Source organism: Rattus rattus, chromosome 12, assembly GCF_011064425.1.
Source record: "Rattus rattus isolate New Zealand chromosome 12, Rrattus_CSIRO_v1, whole genome shotgun sequence".
NCBI lineage: Eukaryota > Metazoa > Chordata > Mammalia > Rodentia > Muridae > Rattus > Rattus rattus.
The window spans coordinates 5,269,988-5,280,787 of NC_046165.1; the positions used below are offsets into that span (position 1 = coordinate 5,269,988).

General features: G+C 44.6%; 1 pseudogene; it reads right to left on the reverse strand.

Annotated features, from left to right (window-relative positions):
• On the reverse strand, positions 1–443 carry LOC116913868 (annotated as a pseudogene).
• Positions 444–10,800: the final 10,357 nt, after the last annotated feature.

Below are 10,800 nucleotides of genomic sequence, written 5' to 3' on the forward strand. Positions count from 1 at the left end.
TCAGAAATCTGCATATCACAGCAGAATATTAAGTCACCTCAGATCTACTCCTTTGGCTCTTTCTAATATACTCACTTTTGCCTCTAATATACACTCACTTTTGCCAGCCCCAACATTGGCCTTCGCAGTCCCCCTGACCTTCATTCTGTTCTTGTGTTCCTTTCACTGTTTGAGGGAGGTCTTTTTCTTCTCATAAAGGCCACGTCTTGTAAGTCTGTGTTGAGGCTCATTCCTCTTTGCACACTAAAGAATCATAGATCATGCCAAAGCCAGGTGTCTTGCCACCACCCAAGTGGGTTCCGAATCCAAATACAAAGATGACATCTGGTGTGGCTTTGTACATCTTAGCCAGTTTTCCCAAATGTCTGTCTTTGGTACTGTTTCCTCTGAAGCAGATGGTTTGTCATGAACTTCCTGGTCCGGATGGTTACCGTGGCATTCATAATGGCTACGGTTCTGGAGCTGTAGAGGAGGAAAAGAATAATGCAAACATTTTTAATCAATTTTTTTCGAGACATAGTCTTGTTATGTAGCCCAGATTGGCTTTTCTCAGGGTAATCCTTGACCTCTCAAATGCCAGGATTTTAGAGATGTACCGTCATAACCAGCTAAAAAATAAAAGACATTTAATGCCATACTTAACAATACATCCCACTCTTAGTTTCTATAGATTTACTTGTTTCACTTTGTGTGTGAATGTTTCGCCAGCTTGTGTGTATGAGCACACCACGTGTGTGATTGTTGGATCTGCTGGAACTGGCGTTAGAAATGGCTGTGAGGCACCACGTGGGGGCTGGGAGTTAAGTGTAGGTCCTCTGCAAGAGCGACAAGTGCTCTCAACTATTGAGCCATCTCTTCAGATCCCATTTTAAAGCAAACACTGTCTGTGGATGCTTTGCAGTGTGACCTTACCTCTTCTCCCAGTCCTGGCTGTGATGAAGGGCCAGCCTCTGGGCTCTTCCACAGGCTAGGTTACAGTGTACAGCTTTCAGTGCTCAGCCAGGAGATGCTATTATTCTTATTCCTTGTCCTCCCAGGGGACAAATACTGTCTTGTGTAATCAGAAAGCATTCTTCTGAGGGCTCTTCTCTGACCCACAGTGATGGGACGTGACCAAAGTGACTAAGCAGGATGCCGCCTGATCTAAAATGAAGCCAACAAAAGGCCCAAGTTACTTTACAATCCAACCTCAGCCATTCTGGTGGCTGAACTAACTTCCTGCCTGTTAAAGATTACAGAAGACCTCATATCTCTGTGGACTAGACCCTGCCCTAGTCCCCACCAGCCAAGACCTGGAATCAAAATATGATCACTCACAATAAAGCTTAAGAAGCTGAAACGCAGTGGTCCAGACGGAGGGAGAAAGAAACAATAGAGAAGTGATGGTTCTATTTCCCAACAGGCCAGTTTCATTTTCTGTGATACTAAAGTTCCCTTTATCTCAAATTAATCGTTACATACAGAAAAGTAACTTTAGGGTATGGTGGTGAGCATCTGTAATCCCAGCTCAGGCAGGACTATTCCAATATCTAGACCAGCCTGGAACTTCATAGGGAGCGGTGTACAAAGCAACCAAGTCATCTAGTGCTAATTAGTAACTTGCCTATTGTTCTCCTTCCTTGCCCTGACACACCTTGCAAGAAAAAGAACAAAGCTAATCCTCTCTTGTCTTTTGTTTTTTCAAGACAGGATTTTCCCCTGTGTCCTCAGCTATCCTGGAACTCACTCCTTAGGCTGGCCTCACACTCATTCCTCCTGCCTCTCCCCTCTGAGTGCTGGAATTAAATGTGTGCCACCACTGTCCATTGTACATGGGTGGTGGTGGTGGTGGTGGTGGTGGTGGTGGTGGTGGTGGTGGTGGTGGTTGTCCAAATGTTCTCTACCTTTGTTTAGCCAACCGCAGCCCTCATTCTATTTAAAGACAGAAGGGTTGCCAGATTGTAAGACTGACAATAAAACCAGCCCCATGATAACTACATACTAAATTCCAGTATTGTGATGCTGAGGCAGGAGGATCATTAGTTTAAGTCAACTTCGGGCTACATGGCTAGACCCTAACAAGGAAGGAAGGAAGGAAGGAAGAAGGAAGGAAGGAAGGGAGGGAGGGAAATGGAGGGAAGGAGGGGGAGAGAAAACAGAGAGGTTATTAATGTATTTACATTGTAATATTAGAAAGAGTGGTCTGTAACTTCAATCCCAGCACTCAGGAGGCAAAGGCAGGCAGAGCTCTGTGAGGTCAAGGACATCCTGACATACATAGCAAATTCCAGGCTACATAATGAGACCCTGTCTCAAAAATAGCTGATTAAATAAATAAAGAAACCGGAGTTTGTCCTTTGCCACATACATCTGTATCCATTAGTATTCTCACCACAAACTTGGGTCAGTCATCTCTGCATTCATCCATCCCTCCTTTAATCCAGGTACCCTTTTTCCTTTCCACCCATCCACCCATGTTTCCATCTGTCCATCCAATCGTGCATTTACTCCATCATGAAGCTGTTTTCCACCCCTTCTTCCTAGTCATCCATATGTACATCCCTACAGTGGGCATCCAACCATGTACTCTATGTAGTTCTTACCTCATGTATAAAGCTAGCGGGTGGAAAGAGCTCCAACACCCAGCATTCGGCCTCTTTAGCTTCTCTGAGTCTTTGTGTTTTTGAGCTTGTGTCTGTTTGTAAGACTCCATGTTGCTGAAGATGCCTCCTGCTTTGTTTTCAGGATCTGGAGAAATCGAGCTATAACTTGGTTGGAAGCTTCCTCCGTGTTAGATAGTCCTTATAGCTAGAAGGTGCTATGGAAGCTTGTGGGGGAAGCTGACATCAATAGTCTTATTCAGCTGTGGGCTCTGCACGCTACACACCAACTGGCCAGGCAGGTAGTGCCGTCATGGCAAGTCTGTTATGAAGGTAACCAACCACTGACTTTTGTTTAATTAAAATAAACATCATTTCCCCCTTCTGTTTTCTCCCCCCAACCCTTCCAACATTCTCCTCCTTGATCTTTCTCAAATTCATAGCTCTATTTTTTAATTTCTGTACATATAATACACATGTATGTGTGTAGATTACATATATACATCATATACATATACACATACATCATATTCATATACACACATACATAATCATAAATAAAATCTGCTCAGTTTATATAATGTTACTGGTATGTGTACGCTTTCAAGGCTGACCCCATGGTATTAGGTAACCAACTTTGGAGGCTCTTCCCTGGAGAAGACCACTTCTCCCACTTTCAGCATTCCTTACATCCCTGTGGTTTTTGTTTAGAATTGAGGCCTCATCAGCTTTCCCTTCCCATGTCAGCATGTCTTTTGTTGTCCTTGTTCACATCTTGTTTAGGCAGCCATTTTGATGGGACTACATGGGTATAGCTTCTCTGTCATTTCTATAAGACATGGTCTCACAGTAAACTTTCTGTCCCTCTGGTTCCTACACGCTTTCTACATGATATCCTTGAAACAGCACCAAAAGCTCGCCACAAGGTTGTTTCCATTTCTTAGTTATTGGGAACGATGAACCATTTAATGACTGGGTGTTTCAAAGGAGGCAACTCACATCTGGTACAGGAAATCTGGTCCAAAACCCAAGGCTGGGGAGGTGTAGGCCCGGGTGGGAAAGTTACCTCTGTTGTTTTGATAACTGGATACAATGTGTTCAACAAACTGCCTTCTAAATGTGTTTTCATTTTAGACCCATAGATAAGAGCTGCTATTGGGCTAAACAGAGAAGCTTCGTTTTGCAACAGGTAGAAGTTATTGCAGAGACTCATTGCTGGTCTATGTTCTGAGAATAACAGACATTGAAAACTGAACCTTAAATGGAACACCTATCTTACCTCCTCCAAGCCTCAGGGAGCATCATGGATGAGGGGACAGAAAGAATGTAGGAGCTAGAGGAAGGGTTGGGGTGCTGTGGAAAACTCTTCTGGGCATAATCCACGCCCTGCGTTCTTGAGCTCAGTAGCTGTGATTATCACACGAGATGCAGCGTCCCAAGATTGATCTTGTCAACATTCTTTTCTTTTTCTTTTATTTGTTATATTGGGGGGTGGCACACATGGGGAGATCAGGGGACAACTTTATGATGTTGGTTGTCTCCTCTACTTTTATGTAGTGTCCAGGGATCAAACTCTAGGCTTACACAGCAAGGGCTTTACCCTTGCAATCATCTCAGAGGTCCTGGGCCTGTCAACATCCTGTCATGAAGTGGAGATAGGGGGACCGTGAGGCCTGACCCCTCCATTATGCTATAAAGGCAATTATCAGTTGCTGAGGGAGAGAAAGACATTTTCTTCAGTGCTATAACCACAGATAAGTTCCCAGGCTCTTGTAAATAACCTATGTTTTTGTTCTTATAAGGAACCCTAATTAAACAAAGTGAGACACACACACACACACACACACACACGGGGCGGGGGGCATGGCAATAGAAGGTGGACTGTAACCACTGCAAACTGAAAAGGCCGGTGAGAGTGGGACTGTGGGGTTTGACAGCCAGCCCAGGTCAGTGCCTCCTGACCTGATGGCACTGCCTAGGTCTTTTCTCTGCCTAGAAGTGAACTGCTCTATCCCAGCCATTTGAATATTCAGACATGAATAATAATTTACACAGGTCCTGTGATGACTAAAGAAACTCAATACGGAGCCAGGCATCACTTAAGAGCTCTTGACCTTTGTGTTCCGGAATCCCTGGGAGATCTTAGTGGCCTGTGGGTGAGATAAAAATAGATAATGGGAGATAAGGTGTTGACAGCTGCCTTTGCTTCTGTAAAATCTGCTTAGTGCTATACGAAAGGGGACCAAATGGTCCTTATGTTATTCTACAGAGGGAAGGAAAAGACACTGAAGGAAGTGAAATAATTTTCTTGCTTAGCTATGAGTTACATGGATTTCTGTAAAGTATATACCTTTCTGTTGTCTACCCTTAGAACGACTCTTAACCACCACTTTCTCATAACAGGCTGTATTGGCTCTATGTCTTCCTACTAGCAGTAAGAAAAATTCATTTAGTAGAAATTTGAATCGAGTCTAAGTCTCTGATTTCTCCCAGTGGATTTGAATGCCACAACAGAGTCAAGAAAGAACCGTGGGGATAAGTATAATCAAAATACAGTGTATAAAATTGTGAATTTCATTTCATAATGAAATCTATTATTGTATGTAATTAATATATTAATTAGAGACCGACAGATGGCTCAGGTAGTGAAGGCATTTGCCACTAAGCCGAATGACCTGAGTCTGGATCGATGAACTCTGAGTTCCACACAATTGGAGAGAACCAACTCCTACAAATTGTATTCTGGCTTCTACACTGTGGCAAACATATGTGAACAAACACATGTGCGCACACACACACACACACACACACATACATACACACACACATATACACATATACACATACACACACATGCACACACACACATGCACGCACACACACAAATATATATATATATATATATATATTTGAATTTAAAAAATAAAATTGGCAGGTTTTTTACAAGCATCAAAGGACAAATTCCACTTCAACAGTGGCCGCTCTTGTTACCGAAGTCACTGTTATCATAATGAGATACCGTGGGTTGAGGCCAGGTTGAATCTGCTCACAAGCCAGTCTATCTGCTAAGACATTAACTCTGGAAGACTGTAGGTAACAGTCTGAGATGAGAAAAAGTTGTGGTGGGGTGGGGTGGGTGAGGGCAGGGCAGGGCAGGGAGGCAGAAAATTTGTCTTAAGGAAAAAAAAAAAATGGATGTGAAGACTAGCCACCAGGAGGCCTTCTGCAGGCAGCTTCACTATCGAGTCCAGAAGCTGGCATTGGCTGCACTCAGAAGCCCTCCTGAGGCTGCTTGGGATTCTGGGCCTAGAAGGTTAGGAAGGTAGACAAGTCTTGGTTTCCTTCATCCACTGTCACAGTGTGTGTGTGTGTGTGTGTGTGTGTGTGTGTGTGTGTGTGTGTGTGTGTGTGTGTGTGTGTGAGAGAGAGAGAGAGAGAGAGAGAGAGAGAGAGAGAGAGAGAGAGATGTGGAAACTGGAGCTCAATGTGGCACTGGTACTTTAGGTCTTCAAATGCCATCTACCCTGTCCCGAGGCCCAGATTTTATGTAGGTGCTGGAAGTTGAACTCCTTACGCTTGCACTTTCTTAACTAAACCTAGAGCTCTGTGCTCAGTTATCCAGGCATTCAAAGCTCCAATCCCAAGTCAGGTGTGGTCTTGCCTTCATGATATGGAGAACCGAGCGTAGGCCTGCGGGATTTAAGAAAGAACAACATACTCAGGTCATTTGTGTTACGAGAATGCCAAAGCTTTGCTGAGGTTCATAGAATATATACCCCAAGTCCACCAAGTGGAAAATTCCAGGAAGCACAATGGAAAAACAAGTTTACACTCTCAGCAGGAAAACAGAAAAGGAAAGAACTGGCATCAAAGATGTCACTGCCCAAGGCTAAACAAGGAATTACCTTCCTAAAGAACAAAGGCTTTCACAGCAAGGCTCAGCAGGGGGTAAACACTGAGGGGGCCTGGGAGGGTCTGACACTTAGTGAAGCCCTCAGAGGCTCAGTCACCTCACCTGTATGAGGATGAAGAGCCCCGACTCCCAAAGTTCATCCGAAACCCGTGGTGCTTGGAGGCAGTGGCTCTAAGCCTGTTCTCTTGGCCTCTCCTATGCTAGACCTCTTATGCTTTCTCCAGCCTTCTGTCACCAGAGGAAGGCACTTGCCTCACTGTTACATAATCATTGCTACATAATCATTGCTACAGACCTAGAGGCTGGGAGCAACACACACACACACACACACACACACACACACACACACACACACACACACACATTCCTGAACTGCCTGTGGTTCAGAGATCACGTGTGTCTTCTTGATGGTACTGCCTGTTTGAGGTCTCCACAGTCAAAATCAAAATTCCAGGGAGAGTTCTCCTTTCTCAAGGATCTGGAGGCAAATTAGCTTCTGAACGCACTTAGATTACTGACAGAACTGTTCTGTCAGTGCTGTGTTGTTACAGAACGTAGGTTCCTTAGCAGGAGTCAAGCAAGGCCATTTCCTGCCAAAGAGTCTACCTGTTTTTGTTGACTTATGCCCTCTGATTCTTAGGATTCTAAACTCTCTGGCTCACTTCCCGCATCATCCCTTCCTAAGTTTGTAGTTGTTTGTTTTTTGTTTTTTAAGATCATGTCTATTGTAGCTTAAACTCTCGATGTAACTGAGTGTGATCGTAAACTCTGGATGTAACTGAGTGTGACCTTGTCCTTTTGACCCTCCTGCCTCTAGAGTGCTCAGATTATATACTAGTATATAATATATATAATACTATTATATATACTATTACATATACTATATAGGAAGTATATATACTATTGTGCTACGTGTCGTATGGTGCTAGGGATTTTGTTGCTGTTGCTTTGATTTCACTTTTCAGTACAGGGTTTCTCTGTGTAGCCCCTGGCCTGTAGACCAGGCTGGCCTCAAGCTCAAGACAGGAGTCAGCGCTCCACACCCCCCAGCTAGAGTCTAAACCCAGAGCTTCCTGCACATTGAGCAAATACACTGCCGACTGACTTAGGTCCCCAGTCTTTCCTCTCTGCCCAATTTTCCTTCCTCTTCTGACTCCCTCTAACCTCATTTCCTACCTCACCTTTCCTCCTCCAATTGTAACAGGGTCCCAGACCTTCACAGCCCCACGTCTTAGCACAACTGACTCCAATTATGAAAATACCACTCAGACCGGAAAACGTATCAAGGAGACAGCACCACCTGCCACATGAAAGCAAAGACTTAATCCATCAAAGTCCACAGCTCTGGGAAAGTCTCTAAATGCACTAACCTTGCTTTTGGCTTCTGTAGTTCCACTTCTGGCTGACTATGCTTGTTAACTGAAGTGTGTCAATTAGAACATGAGTTTTGTGCTTAAAAGCTAACCCTGAGATCATCGCTGGCCAGCTAGTAAAGGTTTTCTGTTGGCTTAAACCCATGCAGAGCAGTCTTCTCTAGTGGATAACCGATAGCATTCTGCCTTTGAGGGTCCTGTGATTGATTACAAGGCTCCCAAACTGATCATGTTTTAAAGTCAATTAACTTGGGGTTACTTTCAGGTTGTAAAGTCCCTTCCCAGCAGTACTCAGAATTTGTTTGACCAGATAACCTGAAAAAAAGGGACCTGCAGAGTCTACCCAGAGCCTGTCCCCACAAGTCTCTGTCATCAGCAACAGCCTTCAATAACTTCACTGCAGATGCATAGAAGCCAAGATCCGTGGAGAAGAAACCTCACAGGTGCAGAGGCAAAAGCCAGCTGACTTCAGTAGGGCAGACAAATTCACAATCAGAGCAGGTACCATGAAACCCAGCTTGTGGAAGGGGCCAATGACTGGTCCAGCTTGAGACGCATGCCAGGAGAGGGAGCCCACTCCTGACATTGCCTGAAGAACCAGGAACCGGAGGCTGGAGACCCCAGAGACCCACAACAGAAGAACACAAACACAATTGGCAAAAAGAAAAAAAAAAAAAAGAAAGAAAAGGTTAATGAAATGATTCCTAATAATACTATGTTCTACTCATAGACCCAAGCCCAGCATGATTGTCATCAGAGATGCTTCATCCAAAGCAACTGCTGGGAACAGATGCAGACTCACAGACAAACACTCAGGGAATCCTGCAGGGGAGGGAAAGAAAGGATTGTAGGAGCCAGAGGGGTCAGGGACACTAAAGGGAAAATCACGGAACCAACTAAGTAGTGTGCATAGGAGCTTACAAAGTCTGAACTCACATCAGGGAGCCTGAGTGGATCTGACCTAGGTCCGCTAAATATATGTTAAGGTGTATAGCTTCTCCTTCTTATGGAACTCCTAAAAGTAGGAGTGTCCTCCTTCTGACTTGCCTTAACCGGTTTTAACATGAGGGGTGTACCTACACTTCCTGCAACGTGATATGCCATATTTGTTTGATATCCCTGGGAGGCCTGCCTTTTTCTGAAGAGAAATAGAGGAAGAGTGGATCTAAGGGAGACAGGGGAGGGGGGATTAGGGGGCCAGAAGAAGAGGAGGGAGGGGATGTAATAACTGAGAGAAGAATAAAAAGTAAAATAAAATAAAATAAAAATCAGGTGTCACAAGCTCAGAATACAGAGTGCATCCGGACTTTGGAGAAGCTCACATGTGGTCATGCTCAGGGCTCCCTTACAACACTTTTCTTGTGACTGTATTTAATCCTTTGACAAGGACAGTTAACTCGTTTTGCAGATAAGGAGACTGAGGCCCTCTGGGAGCAAACCATCCGTTCAGGTGACAGAGGGAATTTGTGGTCAGGCTAGAATGACACACTGGAGCCCAAGAGACCAGGTAGGTACCCTCCACTTCTCACTATCCAGGGGCTTCTGCCTCTGGATAATCTACAATTGTTAAGCCATGGGAACAGCCCTGAGCCAATTCAATACGCAGGGTCCTTAAATCCTGCTCCTCTCCAGGAGGCCAGTGTGAAGGAAGGGTGAGGCAGTCTCCACACCCTGCAAGGCAAGACATCTGCAACAGAGGGCGTCTTCATCGGATCAGGAACTTACACTCCAATTAACAACCAGGAAGGCTCACTTCAGAGACATTGTCCTCAAAGCACAGCTCTCTTCCAGTAGAGCATCTGCAGTACCAGAAGTCCGAGGGCAGGAGCTGGAAAGGTGACTCAGTGGGTAAGATACTCGTCCAACAAGTGTGAGGACCAGACTTCAGATCCCCAGAACCCACTAAAACGCAAGCAAGTTTAGTGCCTTCTTTTTAATCACAACATTCAAGTGGCAGAGACAGGAACACAGCCACAGCAAGCTGACTGTCTAGACAAGCTAGAATCCGCTCAATAAATAGAGCAAATGATCAAGAAAGACACCTAGAGTCAACTTTGGTCCTCGATACGCATCTGCACACTCACTTGCATGAGACACCTGCACATACGCGTGACCACACTTGAGAGTGAGTGCTTGCATGTGTTTGGAAAGAAATGGATAATAAATAAAATGCAAATGCTCTTCAACTTCCATAGTTGAAAACACTATAAATTAAGAGTGTGTTTTACTATATATCCAACTTACCAAACATCACAGCTTTGCCCAAAGAAAACACTCAAAAGCCAACCATTGCCAACAGTGGGGCAAGACCATTTGACAAATGAAGCCCATTACATAGTAAAGACCAAAGACCAAAACAGCTCGAGCCATTCGCCACACAGTTTGCTTCAGAATGTTAGCTGCTTCCCTCAGTATCTCTGTGCTCACTGGAGCTGCGGGGCACTGAAGCTGCCGGCCTGGAAAGAGCTCAACATTCAAAATTGAAACACATCAAGTCAGAAATCCTAAAATGGGAGCCCTTTCCATACTATCCGTCCTTGGAGTCATATTCCAGGTCTGTCAGAACAGATGAACGTAGATTCAGTGTCCACATGTCCAGGGCATCTGAAAGGCATGCCGTTGTGTGGTGGCTCTTGGTTCAGTTTGTCTATTTGGTTATTTGTGGTGTGTGTGTGTGTGTGTGTGTGTGTGTGTGTGTGTGTGTGTGTGTGTGTTTCTAGAAGTACTGGGCATTGAATTTAGAGCCTTGTGCATTGCTGGGCCGTGCTCACTGAGTTACATCCTTAGTCCCGAGGCTTCTTCACTAGAGTTCTGAGAACCGGTTAAATCCACTAGACCAGTAGTTTTCAACCTTCCTAGTGCTGTGACCCTTTAATACAGTTCCTCATGTTACAGTGACACCAACCATGAAATCATCTTTGTTGCTACACCATAA